Source organism: Mobula birostris, chromosome 20 (assembly GCF_030028105.1).
Source record: "Mobula birostris isolate sMobBir1 chromosome 20, sMobBir1.hap1, whole genome shotgun sequence".
In the NCBI taxonomy this organism is placed as follows: domain Eukaryota; kingdom Metazoa; phylum Chordata; class Chondrichthyes; order Myliobatiformes; family Myliobatidae; genus Mobula; species Mobula birostris.
In genome coordinates, this window is record NC_092389.1 from 65,278,444 (window position 1) to 65,300,177 (window position 21,734).

At 48.4% G+C, this 21,734-nt stretch overlaps 1 pseudogene; it reads left to right on the forward strand.

The window, feature by feature from the left end:
* The first annotated feature begins 18,648 nt into the window (after positions 1–18,648).
* Positions 18,649–20,765, forward strand: LOC140185332 (probable G-protein coupled receptor 139; annotated as a pseudogene).
* The last annotated feature ends 969 nt before the right edge of the window (positions 20,766–21,734 follow it).

A 21,734-nucleotide genomic window follows, 5' to 3' on the forward strand; every position in this document is an offset into this window, starting at 1 on the left:
CCGGCTAAGATAGAAGCGGTGACCACTCGACCAAGGCCCCAGACTGTGAGCGCCCTGCGCTCGTTCCTGGGGTTCTGTGGTTCTTATCGGAGATTCCTGACGGGCTACGCCAAAGTGGGTCACCCCTTGAATCAGCTTCTGTGTGGTTACCCTCCCCTGGGGAAGAAAGGGAGGGGAGGAGGGACAGGAGGGTGGAGAATATCTAAACCCGTCAGAGACTTTTGGACAGAGGTGGATGATTTCAGCCTGAAGCACCGGCCGGGGAGCCGGAACATTGATGCCGATGCTTTGTCCCAACAGGTACATGAGGGACTGGACAGGGACGAGGAGTGGGAGAGCGTTCCTGCCCCTGGGGTGACAGGTACATGAGGGACTGGACAGGGACGAGGAGGGGGAGAGCGTTCCTGCCCCTGGGGTGACGGGTACATGAGGGACTGGACAGAGACGAGGAGGGGGAGAGCGTTCCTGCCCCTGGGGTGACGGGTACATGAGGGACTGGACAGGGACGAGGAGGGGGAGAGCGTTCCTGCCCCTGGGGTGACGGGTACATGAGGGACTGGACAGGGACGAGGAGGGGGAGAGCGTTCCTGCCCCTGGGGTGACGGCCCTGTGTCAGTTTGCCATCACCGTGAAGGCAGAGGAAAAGGAGCGGCCGGATCGAGCAGCGGATCAATGGGCGGCTTCCGATGACATCATTCCCCAGGTTCACTGTGACCTCACTGCGGCCGGAATTGAGTTCTGGGGAAGTGGCGGCTACTCAGCGGGATGACCCGGGCAGTGGCACTATTTGGTCTGCGGTTGAAAAGGGAGACACGGCTCAGGCGGAGAAGAGAAAACAAGCTTCGGTGCCTCCATTACTGAAAGAATGGCCTCGACTGGAGTTGAAGAGCCAGATCTTATCCCGGGTCACGTCATGACCGGTCCGACCCGGCGTTGCCAGCTGGTTCTGCTTGAGAAGTATCGGAAGGTTGCGTTGAAGTCACTTCATGATGATTCTGAACATTTGGGGGTGAAGAAGACCTATGGATTGCTCAGCGACCGGTTTTACTGGCCTCGAATGAAGTCGGAGGTTGAAGAATACTGCAAGTCGTGCATTCGCTGCATACTCCGGAAGACACTGCCTACGCGGGCAGCTCCTTTGTCCCACTTACACTTACAGAGCCCCTGGACCTGGTGTGTGTGGATTTCCTGTCCATAGAACCCGATGCCAGCAACACGGCGAATGTCTTAGTCATCACGGACCACCTCACCAAATATGCTCAGGCTTTTCCTACCGAGGACCAGAGGGCGACTACGGTGGCAAAAGTGTTGTGGGAGAAGTATTTCGTTCATTATGGCCTCACCAGGCGGATACATAGTGACCAGGGACGGGACTTCGAGAGCAGACTCATCTATGAGTCACTGGGCATGCTTGGAGTTGAGAAGTCGAGGACCGCGCTCTATCACACGCAGGGCGATCCCCAGCCTGAGGGGTTTAATAAGACCTTGCTAGACGTACTCGGGACCATGGAGGTCAGCAAGAAGAGCAGGTGGAGTCAACATATTGAGATCTGGTTCACTGTTACAACTGTTACACGAAATGAAGCTACTGGGTACTCGCCATGTTATCTGATGTTTGAGCGCGAGGCGAGTTTGCCCATTGACCCTTGTTTTGGGACTGATGAGGGTGACTTACCACCGAAGCCTTATCTGAAGTATTTGTGTGATATGAGGAGTGAGCTCAAAAGCGCTTATGAATTGGCTGGGGCTGCAGCCGCCAAGCAGAATCGAGGAAATAAGAGGAGGTATGATCAGAAAGTGAGGTTCTCCCAACTCCTGCCGAGAGACCGAGTCCTCATAAGGAATTTGGGGCTACCTGGAAAGTACAAGTTAACTGACTGCTGGGCGGCCACACCTTATGTGGTGGAGAGTCAGATGCCAAACCTACCGATTTTCCAGGTGAAACGAGAAGGGGCCTGTCAAGATTCTTCATCGGAACCACCTGCTGCCCCTGGGACAAGAGGTGCAGGTTGACCCAGAGCCCGACTTGGAGCCTACACCTAGTAAAAGGACTCTGCGAAAACGCAGGGCAACTGCAGGGCCCACAGCGGGATAGGCTGGGCCGGGCCGCGCCCATGAGAGGGAAGCTGAATCGAAGGATGATTATCTGGATGTGAGGTACATGCAACCTTTCGCTAACTCCCCATTGATTGAGGAAGAAAGCCCCGGCCCCTTTCCCCCTGAGTCAGGTGAGGTGGAGGGGGTGGGTGAGTTGTGGGCAGCCTGGGTTACAGCAGGACATTGAAGGAGAGGAAGCGGGGCCTGGACACGGGACAGAGGGCTCCGGGTTGCGGGGGTGGGGGTGGGGGAGGACTCGGCAAGCAGACACGAAGTGTCACCAGTAGCGTCTGAGTCTGAAGAGTTAGGTGAGGAGGTACGGATGTGTAGACCACCGTAGGTTGGCCTACGTAGCGCCTGGGGAACAGTGCGTGATCTCTGCTGTTGTGGGGAGCTATGACACTGCCTTTTGCATCTGGATTGGACTTTGTGTTTGTAGGAGGGGTTGTCGAACTATCTCAACGTCATGAGGACATGACTAAATTTGGTAGTGGTGGGGGCAGAGTGTAACGCGCTGTAAGGGTTCACTGCTATGTAATGTTTCTTTTTGCAATGTTCACTGCTGAAGGAATGGTTTCTCTGTAGCAGCAATGTTTTGGTTATGGGCGGAGATAACCGGACTGTTGATGCATGTTAGCAAATCAGGATTTTGTTGCCCTGTCTTGTGATTCTGGAAGCAGTTGCTTTTGCGGGCTTTTGCGAAAAGGAGAGAGAGAGAGATGAAGAGTGAAGACGCGAACGGAGAAATGTGGTGGATCGCCGAACGGGGTCGTCTCCGAGCGGAGGCCCAAAGGAGGAGATCGATGGAGGAAGAAGAACAACTGAACTGCGTGAGCTCCAACTGCGTGTGCACAGGACCGTTTAATCAGATTGGTGCCTTATTGTATTTTATATATATATATTTTCACTACTAACCATGTAGTCAAGGTAATAGTTATAAAGCTTAATCGTTTAATTGCATATTGTGTACTGTTTGTTATTTCGGGGTACTGATTTATAACAGGGGACACATCGCGCAGCATCCACCCCGACGAGATTTCTTAAATTTGGCGGGGCAGGGGGATTGTCACCCCCTGATTAAGCCTAGAGGAAGCGCGTGTTACAATACATTTCCCTTCCATTTATAAAATAGTTAACCCTTTCATTTCTTCTTCCATACACTTCCCGACACTGTGCTCCATCTGCCAATTTTTTGCCCATACTCCTAAAATACTGATGCAGTCCACCATTTCGTTTGCCCCCATTACTAATTCTCGTTTACCCACGGCCGGAAATTCACTCTCTCCTCCCTTTAGCACGTCATGTAGCTGAAGAAACCTTTGGTGTCCTCTTTTATATCACTGTCTAGCTTAAATTCGTATTCCATCTTTACGTTCTTAATGACTTTTTAGTTGACTTCTTTTGGTTTTCATAAGCTTCCAAATTGTCTAACTTCCCACAATTTTTTTACTCAATTATATCGCCTCTCTTAGGCATTGACATTCCTGCAAAATTCTTCTTCTTTTGTGATGTATTTATCCCGAGCCTTCCGAATTGCTTCCGGAAATTCCAGCCATTGCTGCTCTGCCGTAGTCCCTGCCAGTGTTCCCTTCCGATTAATTCTGGCCGATTGTAATTGTCTCTGTGATTACCGTCACTCTGCTGTAATACCAGCACATCTGTTTTTTGCTTTTCCTTCTCAAACCTCAGGGTGAACTGAGAAACATTCTGCTCATTTGCCCCTAAAGGTTGTTTTGCTTTCAGGTTTTCAATCAGTTTCACTTCATTGCCCCACACCCAGTGCAGGACAGCAGATGCTCCAGTGGGTTCAAACGTCAGCTGCCTTAAAAAGCGATCTCGAAGGCACTCTAGAAATTCCCCGGCCTGGAATCCAGGATTAACCTGATTTTTCCCATCTACACGCATATTTAAATCCCCCATGACTATTCTACCATTTCCCTTTCGGTAAGCATTCACTGTCTCCCGTTGTAATTTGTAGGTCACATCCTCACTGCGGTTGCATGGTCTGTACAGGGTCTTTTCACCTTGTAGTTCCTCAGCTCTATCCACAATGATTCAACACCTTCCGCCCCCATATCGCCTCTTTCTAATGATTTGATTTTGTTTGTTTAACAAACAGAGCTAAGCCACCACCTCTGCCTTCCAGCCTGTTTTTTTCCATACTACATGTATCCTTGGATACTAATCTCCCAGCTACAATCTGCTATCAGCTATTGTCGTAGTCATTAGTAGCTGCAGAGGCGGTCATTAAGATGGGGCGACCTGGCTTTTCACCAATTAAAAAAAAACAGTGTTTATCCATACCCCGCCCTATATTTTCACGTTAGCCAGTTATTCATGTGAAAGTTGGAGACAAGAGAACTGGCAGTGGATTGGCCACCCAGTATCACACCAGCCCTACAGTTGTCTGGGGACGTCAGACTGTGAGGTACTGAGCAGGAAAGGGAAAAGATAGACATATCCACAGACCAAATGCTGGGCGGCATTCTGGAGCAGTACATTGATTGGCATATGGCGGGACACTGAGTTTATGAGTCGCCATGACGGTGTTTCACTCCCCCACCGTCCACGCCCCCTCCCTCCACCACACAGACTACCCTAATGTCCCGGAGCTGCCGGTAGCTGGGAAAACCCGCCCGGAAATAACACCTTGGCCATCAGGCGGTGAATGAGAGGAAACAGAGCCCGGGCTCGACACACAGCGGCCCGCACTGGCTAGTGCTCAGGAAGCGGCTTTATTCATGAACTGAAGCACCGAGGTGACCGGATATTTCACCGCGCCTGTCAGCCGCTCCCTGAATTTCGACTGAGTCACCGTGTAAATAAATGTATTCGTGCAGCAGCTGAAAATACTCAGCAAAACTCCGACGTAGTGAAAGATCCATTCAGAATCATTGAAATCAGATCCTTTTCCTGCGACCTGATAATATATGACATTTACAACGTATGTCATCCACAGGAGGATGAAGTTGCCAGAGAGGGTGAAGAGTAAAACCACAGACCTCCTCCTGCTCTCCATCTCCGGGTCACTGCGGTTCTCCCCCTTGCTCTGACCCTTCAGCCCCTTACGGACCCGACTGGCCACTAAAATGTGTCTGACTGTCAGAGCGTTGAGCAGCAGGATCCCAGCGAAAGGGAGGAGCGGAGTTAAAACCGTATCGAGCCAGTCATGTCCCACCCACCCGGGGTCATTGAAATAATTTTCCTTGATTCTGCAAAACCACGGTACATTGTCAATGATCACGCTGTGTTCAAACGTGAAATATCGTGGAATGTTTTTCAGACAAGACAGTACGCCGGTTGTTGTCAGAACCACAGCCGCAGTTTTCCAGGTGCAATATTTTGTTTTCAGCTTCTGGCAGCAAATGGCGACAAAACGATCAAAGGTGAAAGTGACGGTGAACCAGACAGAACAATCTGTGGCTGTGTACTTCAGTACATCGATAACACTGCACACAGGGGTGATGTCCAGAAAATTCCACGGAAAGTAATACCAATTGATTCGAGACAAAATGACCTCGGTGACAATGGTGAGTAGATCCGCCGCTGCCATGGCCACCAGGTAGCGAGTGGTGCAGGTAGAGAGGCCGCACTTTCCCCGGGACAGGATCACAATCGCCACTAAATTCACTGGAGAGAAAGAGAGAGGGGGGGGGGGGTTTGGGTGAGAGAGAGGATAGACACTGCCATTACTGAACACATTCTCCAGGAATTAACACAGGATTTTGCTTCAGCTAAAGAGAAAGAGTGCTGGAGCCTGTGAGCGGCTGCTAATCTAAGATCGGACACGGGTCACACTGTTTCTGACCTCCCTTTTTCAGTATGAAGATACGACGATGTGTGGACAATCGTCGGCGATAAGAACGAGCTGAGTGAACAATAACGATTGGTTCTGATCCCGATTCCAGTCACTGACGGGGCCGGTTTCACTGATTTAACCGTGACTGACCAGGCCTCCCGAAGCTCAGCTTCTGATGGGGCCGAGAAGGGACACAGAGGGGAGCAACACACAAAATACTGGCGGGATCCAGCAGGTCAGGCAGCTTACATGGAATTGAACAAACTATCGTTTCGGGGCGATACAGTGCCCCAATTTACAACGCGTCTCAGAGGGAAAGCCGGAACAATTTAGTAACCAGAGAGCACTACGCCGGATAATTTTGAAAACGAAGCTTTCTCTCTTCGTTTTGACCTTCTGTCCACACTGAAACGGCGTTTTCATCCCCCGAAAACGGAGATTTTCAGAAACACTCTCCAGAGTGAATAAATCTGAAAACGCCTAATATCCGGCGTAGTGTGTACGGAGTAAACGGAGAGATTTAAAAACGCTGTCATGACAACACCAGAACAACACTGTTTATTTCCCTGCTTCTGTTTGGTACTGCGCAAGCTGTTATAACGCGCAGTCGGTGTGAACGGCGTGAGAGTTAAATTGTAAAGTGAGCTTTTTTGACTTTAAAAACGCTGTCATGAAGTGCCGGAACGGATGTTTGTTGTTTTCTTGAACGCCACCACCTAACAATTTCAGAACAGACGGACGAGACTGAAGCCAAGAGAGTTAGAAATGTACTCACCAAATACTTTGACCCATAGCTTACTGAATAAATAAGTATACTCCCTTTGCCCTGTTTCTGTCCTTGCCTGTATGAAGGTGGTTCACCTATTTTTGCAAGTACTTCTCTGACAATAGATGTGTAACAGCCTAATGTAACATTGTATGCAAGTACAAGACAACACTGATGCAGACGTTTTATACATTTAACAGGGTGCTTTATTAATGCAACAGAGTTAGTCAGTTTTTCAATGTTCGTCGTCAGCTGGGTCATACTGTCGGTTGCCTCCATACGCTCCAGTATTTGTTGTTGTTTTTTTTTCAGTTTTAAGTCCTCCTGCGCGAGAGCCAAGAGCAATTTCTTTAAAAAAAATTTTTTTCTAGTCTGTAACTGGACAAACGCGCACCAAGTATACCATTTCCTCTTCGCTTGTATGCTATGTGTCCCGTGCATGCCCAGTAGGAGGAGATTCGCCCAAATATCTGCCTAATGTGGACGGAGATATTTTGAAAAACGTTTAGTGTGGACGCCTGCCGTTTTTACTCGAAACCGGCGTTTGCAAAATTATCCGGCGTAGGGTGGACGTAAACTAATGGATTAATTTTACAACACAGTTCAATTCGATAACTCTCGTCAGCATATCTATGGACACTGGTGGTTATCTGTGACAGACTCCACCTGGAGACGTGAAACACTGGACCAGGGGTTTTCTCTGAATAATAACTCAGAGCAAGTGAACTTCACAATATAAACCCATCCCAGTCACCCCTTCACGGAGAGCCTCCGTTCCCCAGCTGTGGGACAACTCTGGACAAGGTCCCATTAAAAGATTCCCCGTTACACCATCCAGGAGAGCTGCCCGCCCCGGTACTGGGACAAATCTGGACAAGATAACGTTAAAGGCAAGAACAAAGATCAGGTTGATTCCCTGAGTTAGAGGAGAGACCGGGGATTCGTTCATCTTGTCATCAAATATAAAACAATCAGGATATTGAATTGACAGGATAAATATCTTTGACGGATATCTATGCAAAGATCACCAACTTGGAAGCTTGTTGATTGATTATAAACAGGTTCACACCGGTTAACACACGGAAATACCAAACATAAACTGCTCTGTTCACTCACCAGGAACTCCAGTGACGGCAATGAACAGGTACAATATTTTCTGCACACTGTAGTACCGTTTCAACATTGCCGACATTTCCCCTGCGCAGCAATGTGTCCCCCTGTGCCTCAGGCGGTCTATTGGAATGAAATGTTGAAGCACCACATGTCCCGGGTTTATAAACACCATCTAGCGACCCCACAGGGACAGACTTCAACATATTGTATAATAAAACTCCTTAACTTATTTAGAAGCCTATTACATCAGACAGGTGCCATCCCCGCGGTGACGGGTTGTGATTAATTTAGTGAATTAATTTTTAGACCAGCCGTGTGAGTAACTTTGTCCCAATAACGGAGTCAGAACCTTCGAGGTGTCTTATCAATAGCATTTGCTTCCACTGTAAATATGTACTTCAGGGAAATCATTTATCAAATACAGAATATTGAAATAAAGTCTGTAAAATTGCATTGAATTGCCCACTATTGCCATTCTCGTCAACGGTATAAACGCTTGATGTAGTTGGTGTTTTTGTGGACTCGACCTAGAGGGTCCTTTGTAAGCTGTCTGTGTGTGGCGACACGAATAACCACTTTCCGATCCATGAAACCTTCCAACTACTTCACTGACTTAGTCATAGTCAGAACATTTGGGGCCTCGTCCCGAAACTACCCCTGACCCTACCGCATGGCCATAAAACTCAACAGTCCAGTGGTGGTGGGGTGAGAATTTCTTAATCATATCACCCCACATATGTCAAAGAACATGGCGGAGAGCTGGAAAGGTAGATGAAACTTCCGTTATGTGTGTGTGTGTGTGTGTGTGTGTGTGTGTGTGTGTGTGTGTGTGTGTGTGTGTGTGTTTGTGTGTGTGTGTGTGTTTGTGTGTGTGACTCTGTGTGTGTGTGTGTGTGTGTGCGTGTGTGTGTTTCTGTGTCTGTGTGCGCGAGTGTGTGTGACTGTGTGTGTTTTGTGTGTGTGTGTGTCTGTGTGTGTGTGACTGTGTGTGTGTGTGTGTGTGTGTGTGTGTCTGTGTGTGTGACTGTGTGTGTTGTGTCTGTGTGTGTCTGTGTGTGTGACTGTGTGTATTGTGTGTGTGTCTGAGTGTGTGTCTGTGCGTGTGTGTGACTGTGTGTGTGTGTGTGTGTGTGTGTTTCTGTGTCTGTGTGCGTGAGTGTCTGTGTGTGTGCTTTCACGCACTTTCAAATCTTATGCATCCCCAATCTGTGCGCACCGCTAGAACTCTGCAACCTCCACATTCAAATTAGATTCTCCAAGTAACAGTGACTTCAAACACTTCACATCATGGCTGCCTGAACCATAAATTCAAATTGCATTTATTGCTAATGTTTGTACGAAAGAACCTTGATATTCGTCACAGCCCCAAATCAGCAGGCACCCCCACATACACATTGGATTATACCAAATCCTTTCGCACTGCAAATTCCATATGCACACCACGTTCGCCGATAAACTCCTAAATTTACGGAGATACCCAAATCTGTGTGCACTCCCAAGTTAACAGACACCACAAAACGCCGACACCAAATCTGACACACTCCAACTCGGTGCGCATCTCCAGGTCTGCCGGCAATACCAAATGTGTGTGCAGCCTTCAATTTGCCAAAACCCCCAAATTCCGAGATCCGTGTGCACCCCCAAATCCAAAGACACTCCAAATCGGCTGGTATCACCAAATTAATCTGTACCCCCAAATACTCGTAAACTTCACTAAATCTGCATGCACCGCTAAATTCATGTTGATCGGCGTATTCTTAACATCCGCCTACATCAGAGCGCATTCCCAAATCAGTATGGACCGCTAAATCCGTGTGCGCCCGCAAATTAGAGCATGATCCCAAATCATTGTGAACCCCAATTCCGTGCGCAACCTAAAACCGATGACTCCGAAATATGCACATCAGTACCCAGAGGAAGAAAAATTTCAAACAGGTTACAAAATAAATGCTTCTACCTTAAAAGATTAGTAAGAAAAACAGTTCAAAGTTCAATGACATCCTAAATCTGTCGGCACACCAAAGTCTCACACATCCTCAACTCCGTGTGCAATCCCATATTCTTCGACCCTTCCTAAATCAGTGCACATCTCCAAATCCATGTGCAGTCCCCTAAAATGCAAGGCTAAATTCAAAGTTCAGGACACCCCAAATCCAAGTGCAGCCACAAATCTACCAATACACGTAGAATTGTGTCCAGCCGCTAATCAGTGGGTACACCAACAAACCTATGTACTTACATGGAGCACCCAAATTAACTGACAGCTCGAAATCCGTGTGCAGCTCCAAATCTAGCAGCGCTCTCAAATCTGTGCGCACCTCTAAATCCATGTGCAAGCCCTTCAGTCATCGAACCCCAGGTTTGCCGACACCTCCCGAGATGTGCACGCATCCCCAAATCGATATGTCGACGCACATCCAACACCCAAAGGGACCCAGAATCATGCGGATCCAATGCGACCTTGCTTTGTGGATCCAGAATTGTCTTGCACAGAAAAGGCAAAGAGTGGTTGTAGACGGGTCATGTTTTGCATATAGGTCGGTGACCGGTGCTGTGCTTCAGGGATCTTCTCTGGGAGCCCTTCTCTTCGTGATTTTTATAAATTACTTGAAATGAGGAAGTGGAGGGATGGGCTATAAAATTTGCTGATGACACAAAGGATGTCAGTGTTGTGGAGAGTGTGACTGGCTGTCAGAGGTTACAGCGGGACATCGACGGGATACAAAACTGGGCCGAGAGGGGCAGATGGCGTTCAACCCAGATAAATGTTGTTCAACCCAGATACCATCATTTTGGAAGGTCAAATATGATGGCAGAATATACTATTATTGGTAAGACTGCTGGCAGTGTGAACGATCAGAGGGATCTTGGGGTCTAAGACCATACAACACTCAAAGTCGCTGCGCAGGTTGACTGTGTGGGTAAGAAGGCATGCGGTGCATTGGCATTCATCAACCGTGGGATCGAGTTTAAGAGCTGAGGGGTAATGTTACAGCTATATCTGACCCTGGTCAGACCACACTTGGAGTACTACATAGCCTCAAGATTCGGGGGTGTAGATTTAGGATGGAGATGAGGAGGAACTTCTTTTTCCCAGAGAGTGATGAATCTGTGGAATTATCTGCCCAATTCGCAGTGGAAGCTACATCAGTAAATATGTTTAAGACAAGTTTGAATAGACGCTTGCATATTGAGGGAATTAAGAGTTGTGGGGGAAATGCAGGTAGGCGGAGATGAATCCATGGCCAGCTCAGCCATGATCATATTGAATGGCGGAGCAGGCTCGACGGGTCAGATAGCCTATTTCTGCTCCTATTTCTTATGTTCTTATGTTCACAGCCGGGCTTGGGACGGCATCAGACAGACTTAAAGGAAAAAAAAAACAACAACTGATATTTGATCTTTTTCATCTTTATAAATAACTCTCTCTCTGCTACAGAAGCCGAGCCATCCTTGTGTGAGCAGGCCAGAGACACAGGACGGGAATTTGCTGGTGTACATTCCCGAGGTGAGTGCCGAGGACCCCGTCCCATCTGTCTCAGCTTGGTCCTGGCTGTTGCAGGGGAGGGGGGGAGGTGAGTCTGGGACACTGGGGGAGCAGGGGACGTGCGGAGGAGATCTCGTACTGAATCGCCAACCCACCGCTCGGCCTACAGATGTACAAGTTCCTGCCTGTCGAAGTGCTTGCACTTCTTCACCGAGTCTTCGTGGTGGAGAATCTTCAGGACGCCTACGTGACCGTCTACGACTACTACGAAAATTGTAGGCACCTGGCCCCTCCCCTTTCCCCTCCCGAACCACTCACTGCAACCCTGCCAGCGGACACACCTCCTCCCTGTTCCCTGCCCAGCGGTTTCTGCCCCACTGCCCTCTCCACAGTCCCACTGAATGCCACTCCTTGCCCCTTCAGACCGCTGGGCACCCCTCCCTCCAATCCCTCTCCTTACGCGCTCCATATCACTCTACACAGCCCCCTTTGTCCAACACCCTACCCATTCACAGATTCACTCCTCTGCACTCACCCTCTCGCCTCTCCCTCAAACCCTTCGCATCCCGTTCCTCATGTTCTCGAAAACTCACTGTCACTCCATCCACGCGTTCACTGCGTCACATCCTTCAGTCCAATTCCTCTCCACCCGACCCGCCCTCACTCTCCGTCCACTCAGCTGGCCCCATCTCCCCTGATTCTCCAAGCCCGTCGCCCCTCGGTCCCCTCCCTTATCTCACTGCGTCACATCCTCTCGTCCAGTTCCTTTCCACCCGACCAGCACCCGCCCCCCCCCACTCTCCGTCCGATCTTCTGCCCCCATCTCCTCGATTCTCAGAGCCCGTCGCCCCTTGGTCCCCTCCACTCGCTCTGCACGCCCATCCCACCCAGCCCCGGACCCAAAACCATCCCCCGTGCACACCTTTGACCTCCCTGCACTCACACTCTAACAGCTTCTCCTCACCCAGTTCTGCTCAATCACGCCCTTTCATCTCCATTGCCTCCTACCCCCTACTCGCCCCTACTGCCACACCTTCCCCTCCCTCTCCTGTAGACCCCTCCACGCTCCTGAAGAGTGGCGTCTCATGCCGTCCACTCCACTCTCTTTCTCTCTTCTCCCTTCCTCCAGCCCATATGACTATTGAATCCCTCCCATTTTATCCCCGTCAGATGAGGCCGCCATCGCTGGATACCACTGGCCAGCACCAGGTGAGATCCCGCGGAGACCCTCCCTCCGCGAGGGCGATGTGGCGAGTTTGACCGCTCCCCCCCCACCCCGCCCACCGCTGCCCGCGCTTCCCTCCCACCTCCCTGACACCATTCCTCAGGGCTGGATGCGGCCTTCTCCTGTGGGCATGTTCCTATCCAGGGTCAGCATGCAGAGTGGGTTGGTCATGTATGAGGTCCTCCCACCGTTTACTGAGGCGTGCATTAGAACAAAGGGTATCTGGGAATACAGGTCTACAATTCAGTGAAAGTGGCTTCACGGGTAGATCGTGTCGTATAGAAAGCTTTCGACACATTGACCTTCAAAACACGAAGCACTGAGTGCAGGAGATGGGACGTTATGTTGAAGTTGTAGAACCGTTCAAGAGGCCTCATTTGAAATTCTGGTCAACTACCTACAGGCGAGATTAAAAGAGTGCAGAGACACTTTGCAGGGTTGTTAGAATAAAGACCGTTACAGCGCAGTGCCAGCGCTTCGGCCGACAATTTTGCCGGGCCTTCAGGAACTGGGATTTCGGGAAATGTTGAATAGGGTCGGACTTAATTCCCAGGAACGCGGACGACTGAGGTGAGATTCGATCGAGGTATACAGAATTATGAGGGAAATAGATTGGGTAAATGCAAGCAGGCTTTTCCCACTGAGGTTGCGCAAGAATAGAGGTCAAGGATTAAGGGTCAAAGTGAAATGTTTAGGGGGAACACGAGGGGGAATCTCTTCCCTCAGAGGGTGGTGAGCGTGTGGAACTAGCTGCCAGCAGAAGTGTTGGATGCGATTTTGATTTCAACAGTTAAGTTTGGATAAGCATTGTACAGGTCGGAGGGTTATACAGGGGGGGGGGGGAGGGAGGAGAGAGAGGGAGGGAGAGAGAGAGGTAGAGAGAGGCTATATATATATAGCCGCACTCCGTCTCTCTCTCTCCCCTTTATCCATTCTCTTCCCCACTGCCCCAATCTATCCTCCACACATTCCTCCCTACCCTACCCACTCAATGCTCCTCTTCGTTCCCTTATTGTCAATAGGGCCGTAATACTTCCCACTCTGCTTTACAGCTGCGCAGCATGGACCGTGTACCAACAGCATTCCGAGAAACTGCGCGCCTGGAACGTGCTGCCGCGGCTCGGGCTGGAGATCGATACGATAAGGGTGTTTAAGAGACAGTTAGACAGACAGTTAAATGTTCAGGGAACGGAAGGATGTGGAAAAAGGGAAGAGATTAATTAGGCTTCGTTAGATTAATTTCTTCGGCAGAACATCGCGGGGTTCAGGGCCTTTTCCTTTCCTGTGTCATTCGTTTGTCCTACATTTCCCGTGAATTGTTACTGCGCGCTCTCTGGCTTTCTCACAGCCTTCCTGTTACTGAGAGACCAGAACCGCACACAACACTCCCAGTGCCGCCTCCCCGACACCTTGTACTGTGGTCATATGATGCTCGAATCCTGTACTACGTCCGCCTCCTTCACCGCCCTGTCTGTCCATGTTTACCTGTGCCCCTGTACTCCACAAGGTCGTCTCCTTCACCGTGATTCTCCGACTCCACATTGATTTCCGTTCTCTACCTCTCCCTCCGCCCCTCCCTTTTCTTCCATTGTCTATCTCTCGTTCTCTGCGTTTCTCTCTCTCTCACACACACACACACTCATGCTCTCTCCATCTTCCCATTTCCCGTCTCCCTGCCTCTCAAAAGTTGCTCGTTTTTCCTGTTTGTCCCAAATTCTCTCCGCTCCACGGATTCCATTTTCAACCCTTCCCACTCTGAGAGAGAGACTAAATATACATATATAACCTCACAGTCTTTCCCTCCCTCCTCCTCCTCTCTTCATCCGCTCTCTTCCCCGCTGCCCCATTCTTTTCTCCACACATTCCTCCCTCCCCTACTCACTCACTGTCCCTTATTCCCTTCTTTCCCTTATTATCTATTTCTCCCGCTCTGCCCAATGCTTCTCCAGCCTCTCGCTTTCACCCCAATTCCCCTTTTCTATAGCTCGCTTTCCCTCCACCCACCCGTCCCCCCATTCTCCCCACCCCGCACTGTGATGACGGGTTGACACGCACAGTGAATTATCTGATGTTGTATCATTCCTTGTTGTTTGGAAAGCGACAGTGTTCTCTCAGAAGTTAAAGGCTTCTGGTTTCCGGGAGAGGCCGTGTGTTTCCTTTTTTGTGTGGTACAGAATAGGCGGGGGAGGGGAGTGTGGAGAAGACAGGATAGTTATACAGAGAGAGAGAGTAAATATGTTGCCTCACTCTTTCTCTCTGTCCTCCTCTCTTCATCCGTTCTGTTCCCCACTGCCCCACTCTTTCTTCCACACGTTCCTCCTTACCCTACCCTCTCACTCCCTTCTTCTCTCCCTTATTGTCTCTTTCTCCTGTTCTGTCCAACAGCCGACAGACACAGATGACCTCGTACCAACAGGTAGACAGACAGACAGACAGACAGACACACACACACACACACACACAGACACACACACACAGACACACACACACACACACACACACACACACACACACACACAGACACACACACACACACGCACACACACAGACAGACACACACACACACACACACACACACACACACACAGAAACACTTTCACATCTCCCTCCCCAGGTCTCCACTCTGTTCAGTGTGCATTCAATATGCGACAGGTTTCAATCCGGTGTCTCCCTCATTTTTCTAAACTCACCGAGTTCAGGCCTGGAGCCATCAAGCGCTCCTCATAGATTCAGTCTCTCATTCCCTGTTCAGCCTCCCCAATGCATTGCGTAGAGACTGTCCGAGCTCTCCCCTCTTCAGAATTAAACCCATGATATTTCTGTATCCCTTACAAACAATTCAATGCTATACGGTTCCCTGACCCAGTGTACACACATCGCTCTGCTGTCCGGAAGGGTCTCTTCCACACTAGCCATTTGTTCTCAGTGGTCACAGCATCACGACAAAAACTGAGAGCTGTCTGCTCGCTGGTCTACGACACAAACACTCACAGACACACAAAGAGACGGACAGACACGCATGTGGACGCATAGAAACACATAGAAATACTGACACACAGAGATATTTTAATAAGGAATGCATTTGAAACTCTGAACTTTTTAATCTGGAGGCAGCTATTTTGCAAACTGTTTGAAATGATACTTGCTCTGGAAATACCTCATGTGCATGTGGGGATGTCGTCTGGTTTGGGGGTGCACATGGAGAAGGGGCACACTGATTTTCGGAAGTGCGCATATTTCAGGATGTGTCGGTGCTTTTAAGGGTGCACATGGATTTCAGAGTGCTGATGAATTTGGGGGTACACACTGATTTTGGGTTCGCATGTGTGTTTGAGGGTGCACATGGATTTGGGTTTGCACACAGATTTGGGTGTGTCGGCGGATTTGGGGATGCACACAGTTTTGGGGAGTCCGTCGATTTGGGGGTGTGATGATTCAGAAGGTTGTTTCATTTATAGATATTTTAACAACAAATACACTTTGAACTTTTATTTTGCTATTTGATTTAAGCAGGTATTCTGTGTATTGTTTGAAGCGAGTCTTGCTCTGGGATAATCTAATGTGCATGTGGGGGTGTCATGGGGATGGAGTGCGAACAGATTTGTGTATGTCGTTGGAGTTTAGGGTGTTGCCAGGTTCTGGGTGAGCACGGAGTTGGGGGTGCAGACGGATTTGAAGATTGCGCTGATTTAGGGGTGATAAGCGAATATGGGGGTGCAGAGGTATTTATAGATGAGCGCAGAAATAGGGTTTGTCAGCGAATATGGGGGTGTCAGGGGATTTGGGAGCACCTACTGACGTGAAGATGGTTTTGCGGAGGTGCGCAGATTTGGAAATGTTATCGGATTTGGGGTTGCACACGGAATTTGGGATTTGGTATACACGGATGTGTTCATGGATTTCGGGTGCGCGCATATTTCACGGTTCTCAGGATGTGGTGGTGTGGTGAATCAAAAAGTTGCTTCACTTACAGGTAATTTAAACGATAAATGCAGTTTGAAAGTTGAATTTTGTTCTTGCTAATTTATTAAGGTGGACCTGCTTGAAATGATTCTTCCTCTGCTATAGTCTGATGTGTATGTCGGGGTGTCAGCGGGTTTCCGTTGCACATGGAATTGGGGTGCACACTAATTCAGTGGATACAGGTTTGGAATTGTGCGCAGATTTAAGGGGAAGTCAACGAATATGCGGGTGAATACGCATGTGGATGTGTGTTTAGTTTTTGAACGCTGTTCTTGCTATTTTTAAGGTGAAGACAGCAGTTTTGTGAAGCGTTTGAAATGCTTCCTGCTCTGGGATAGACTCATGTGTTGGTGTACCACGGATTTGGGGATGTGCGAATGTTTCGGAGTCTGTCAGCGAAAGTGTGAGTACCCATGGATTTTGGGGTGTCAGTAGCTTTTGGGGTGCACACTGATTTGAAAGTTGAATGAGGGTTTGCCGGTGAGCAGAGATTTTTGGGTGTACACAGATTTTCAGATGTATGGAGAGTTGGGTGTGTTGGCGGATTCGGGGGGTGAACACTGACTCTGAGGAGATGTTGGATTTGGAGGTTTGTTGAATCTCCAGGTTGTTTCGTTTATAGATAAACGCGATATGAACTTTGACCTCTGTACTTGTTTTTTTTAAATGGAAGCAGGCATTTTGTGAACTATTTGATATGATGCTTGCGCTGGGATGATCTAATGTGCATGTGGGAGAATCAGCGGGTCCGGGTCCGCAACGGATTTGGGGGTGCAGACGGATTTGAGAATATACGCTCATTTAGGAGTGCATTGGGGAATATGAGGAGGGTGCATAGGGATTTGGGAATGTGGACAGGAATGGGTGTTTGCCAGCTAATATTAGGGTGCATGTGAATTGAGGGCACACATGAACTTAGATGTACACGGATTTCGGGGCGCACACCTATCCATGTGTCAGTGCGAATCTGAGTATGTGCAGAGATTTGGGAATGTTGGCGGATTTCAGGGTGCATACGGATTTTGGGGGTTCGGTGGTTATGGAGCATACATTGGGAATGTGTGTGTATTTCAAGGGTTCTGCGGAGTTGGAGGGGCGATGACTATCCGACTTTTTTTTTTGATTAGAAATAATTTAATAATAAATGCATTTTGAACGTTGAAGTTTGTTCTTGCTATTTTGTAAGGTGGAGACGGCCGTTTTGTGAACTATTTGAAATGATTTTGCTCTAAGGTGATCCAGTGTGCAAGTGTGTCTGCTGATTTGGAGCTCTGACGAATCTCAAGGTTGTTTCATTTGTACATAGATTAATAATGAATGCAATTAGAATTTTGACCTCTTTTCTTGATTTTTATGGTTCAGGCAGCTATTTTGTGAAGTGTTTAAAACGAGAGATCGAGAGCATGTACAGTTTACGGAGACAGAGGGGAAGGGACTGAACCGAGGGGATAAATTGAACTGGATGTCTATGGAAACGTGTAGAGTCAGGCCGGGTCAGGCAGAAACAATGTTTCGATCCACACAGAGACACAGAAACACGCTACACAGAACGGCAGTTTCTTATCCGCCTCTCCAGCGCTCCGCCGTGTTCTTTAACACATACATCGTGATATGATTAAAACAGACTCAACCCCCTACTAGACTGCTGAGCTTTATGGCCATGTATTAGCGTTAAGGGTGGGTCCTGGACGAGCACCGAAATGTTCTGTCTGTGACTATGACTAAGTCACTGAAAACGTTGGACGGTTTTCTGGATATGAAAGCGTTTAGTCACCATCACAAGCAGATCTTTTCTTAGCGACCCCTCGTTACAGTCCTCCAAACACAAACTATTCCAAGAGTTTATACTCTCAAGGAGAATGGAAACAGTAGGTGATTCAATACACTTTCACAAGCTACAATGACATAATTTACTTCAATCTTCTGTGTCTCTCAAATGGCTCAATTGAATTGCATACATACAGTGGAAGCACATTTAACTGATAAGAAACCACTGAAGGTCAGTCACCTTTTTGGACAAACTAATTCACACAAACAGTCCAAAAATTGCACTAGTTAATTATTTAATCTCAATCTGTCACCACGGGGATTGCACCTGCCCGACGTAATTGGTCTGTAAATAGTTTTACAACAGTTATTTTTAAATCTGCTGAAATATGTCCCTGTGGAGTCGATAAATGGTATTAAAAACCCCAGGCATGTGCTGCCTTAACATTTCATTCCGAGAGATCGCCTGAAGCACAGGGGGACAGATAAAATGCCTGCAATGTTGGAAAGGTATTGGAGTGTGGAGAAAATATTGTACGTGTTCATTGCCATCATTGGAGTTCCTGGTCAGTGAGCAGAGCAATTCATGTTTGGTATTTCTGTGTGTTAACCATATAAATCTGTTTATGATCATTTGACAAGCTTTTATCCTGATGATCATTGTCCAGCTAACCGTCAGAGATATTGCTCCTGTCAGTTCAACACTCTGAATTGTCATATTTAACTCACGGGATCGACTCGAACGTTGTTCTTGCTTCAATGACAGCTTGTCCGGAGTTGTTCCGGTGTGGGGACAGGCAGCTCTGCCGCAAGCTGTGACTGGGATGGGTTTACATTGTGAAGTTCACTGTTTCTGAGTTATTGAACAGAGAGAAACCCGGGTCCTGTGTTTCATGTCTCACTGTGGAGTCTGTCACAGTCGGATCACACTGCCTAATTGGGTCTGGTCACCGGAACCAGTGTCCACGGATCTGCTGACGAAATTATCGAATTGAACTGCGCTGCAGAATTAATCCATTAACGGAGCCACTCAGTCTCAGGTTACTAAGTTGTTCCTGCTTTCCCTCTGAGACGCGTCGTAAATTGGGGCACCACTTCGTCCTGTCGAAAAGCCTTGGCCCAGAACCAGATTTTGTTCAGTTCCATTTATGCAGCCTGACCTCCCGAGTCCCTCCAGTATTTTGTATCTGTTGCTCCCCTCTGTCTCCCTTCTTTGCCGCATCAGATGCTAAGTTTCCAGAGACCTGGCCCGTCACGGTTAAATCAGTGAAACGGCCCCATCAGCGACTGGAGTCGGGATCAGCATCGATCGTTGTTGTTGATGCAGATCGATTTTATCGCCGACGACTATGCACACATTGTCTTATCTCCGCACTGAAGAAGGCAGGTCAGAGACGGTGTGACCCGTGTTTGATGTTAGATTAGCAGCCGTTCACAGACTCTCCTGATCTTTAGCTGAAACCCGATCCCTTGAGGAATGGGTTCAGTAATGCCTAGTGTCTGTTATTTTTTTCTCTCTCTCTCTCCCCCGTCCCCTTCCCCCATCCCCGTCACCCTCTCTCTCCCTCTCTCCCTGTCCCCTTACCCCGTCCCGCTCTCCCACTCCTCTCCCTCTCCCACTCCCGCCTCCCCCTCTCCAGTGAATTTAGTGGCGATTGTGATCCTGTCCCGGGGAAAGTGCGGCCTCTCTACCTGCACCACTCGCTACCTGGTGGTCATGGCAGCGGCGGATCTACTGACCAATGTCACCGAGGTCATTTTGTCTCAAATCCATGAATACTACTTCCCGTTGAATTTTCTGGACATCACGCCTGTGTGCAGTGTTAGCGCTGTACTGAGGTTCACAGCCACAGACTGTTCTGTCTGGTTCACCGTCGCTTTCACCTTTGATCGGTTTGTCGCCATTTGCTGTCAGAAGCTGAAAACAAAATATTGCACCGGGAAAACTGCGGCTGTGGTTCTAACAACAACCGGCGTACTGTCCTGTCTGAAAAACATTCCCCGATATTTCACACGGGAACCCTGGGAGATCATTGACAATGTACCGTGGTTCTGTAATCTCATAGACAATTATTTAACTGACCCTGGGTGGGTAGTATATGACTGGCTCGATACAGTTTTAACTCCGTTCCTCCCTTTCGCTGGGATCTTGCTGCTCAACGCTCTGACAGTCAGACACATTTTAGTGGCCAGTCGGGTCCGTAAGGGGCTAAAGGGTCACAGCAAGGGGGAGAACGGCAGTGACCCGGAGATGGAGAGCAGGAGGAGGTCTGTGGTTTTACTTTTCACTCTCTCCGGCAACTTCATCCTCCTGTGGATGACAGTGGTTGTAAATTTCATATATTATCAGGTCTCAGGAAAAGGATTGGATTTCAATGATTCTGAATGGATCTTTATCTACGTCGGGGCTTTACTGAGGGATTTCAGTTGCTGCACGAACACATTTATTTACGCGGTGACTCAGTCGAAATTCAGGGAGCAGATAATCAGCGCGGTGAAATATCCGGTCACCTCGGTGATTCAGTTCATTAATAAATACGCGTCGTGAGCACAAGCCGGAGGCCGCAGCAATTTTTCCAGTCCGGATTCCGGCTCCTCACATTCACCGTCTGATCTCCCAGTTTTTATTCTGGGGCATACTGTCCCATTGACAGGAAGAACTGGGTCATTAGGATAGTGCGTTTCTCGGGAGGGGCAAAGCACCGTCCTGGACTCGGCAGATGTCAGTCAACGAACTACTCTGGAATGCCAGCCACCCATTTGTCTTTGCATATGTCCATCCATGCCCATTCCTGCCCACCAACCTCACAGACCGACTTTCCCACAAGACGGCTGAGTCTAGTCTGATGCTGGTTGGCTAATCCAATGTCAAACACACCAGTTTCCACCGTCCCGTTGAATGATCGTCTAACATGAATAAAGAGGGGGGCATTTGGATGAATGGCTTTTGACACTCCAATTTAATGGCGCATTCCCGCTTCTAACTGGACTGGAATGTGGTGTTCGGAATTGGGAAATAAAACTCTCACTGTTTTTTTTTTCCTAATGAAAACTAAATTACCACCCCACCCCCGTCAAAATCCTATAGATTGTACGGAATAAAAACCTAATGCAGTGAATTAAATTAAACTCATTCCCACAATTTAAATATCAACGCCCAACGATTGTCATGCAATTTGCATTTGATTTCAATCTACCTGATCAGCTTCACCCTGAAATAGTCTGTGTGCAAATGTTCCATAATGAAAAAATCTACACGACCCAGTATGAAGTTAACCAACACGACATTTGGAAAAAACAACATTTTAATATGGCCAATTCAGGTGGTATCGGTATAATTGCTTCCCTTCTTGTTTGTAGCCACTTCTCCCATGAACCAAACACTGTTCGGTATCTGTAAAGGTGTGCCACTAGATTTCCCAGAAGCCCTCAGTTCTTAACCCTGTAAAACCCCGAAACAGGCTCTGATCTGCAAAGCGGATGGTCTTTATCCACAATTGAACTTTTAGCAGCTTTT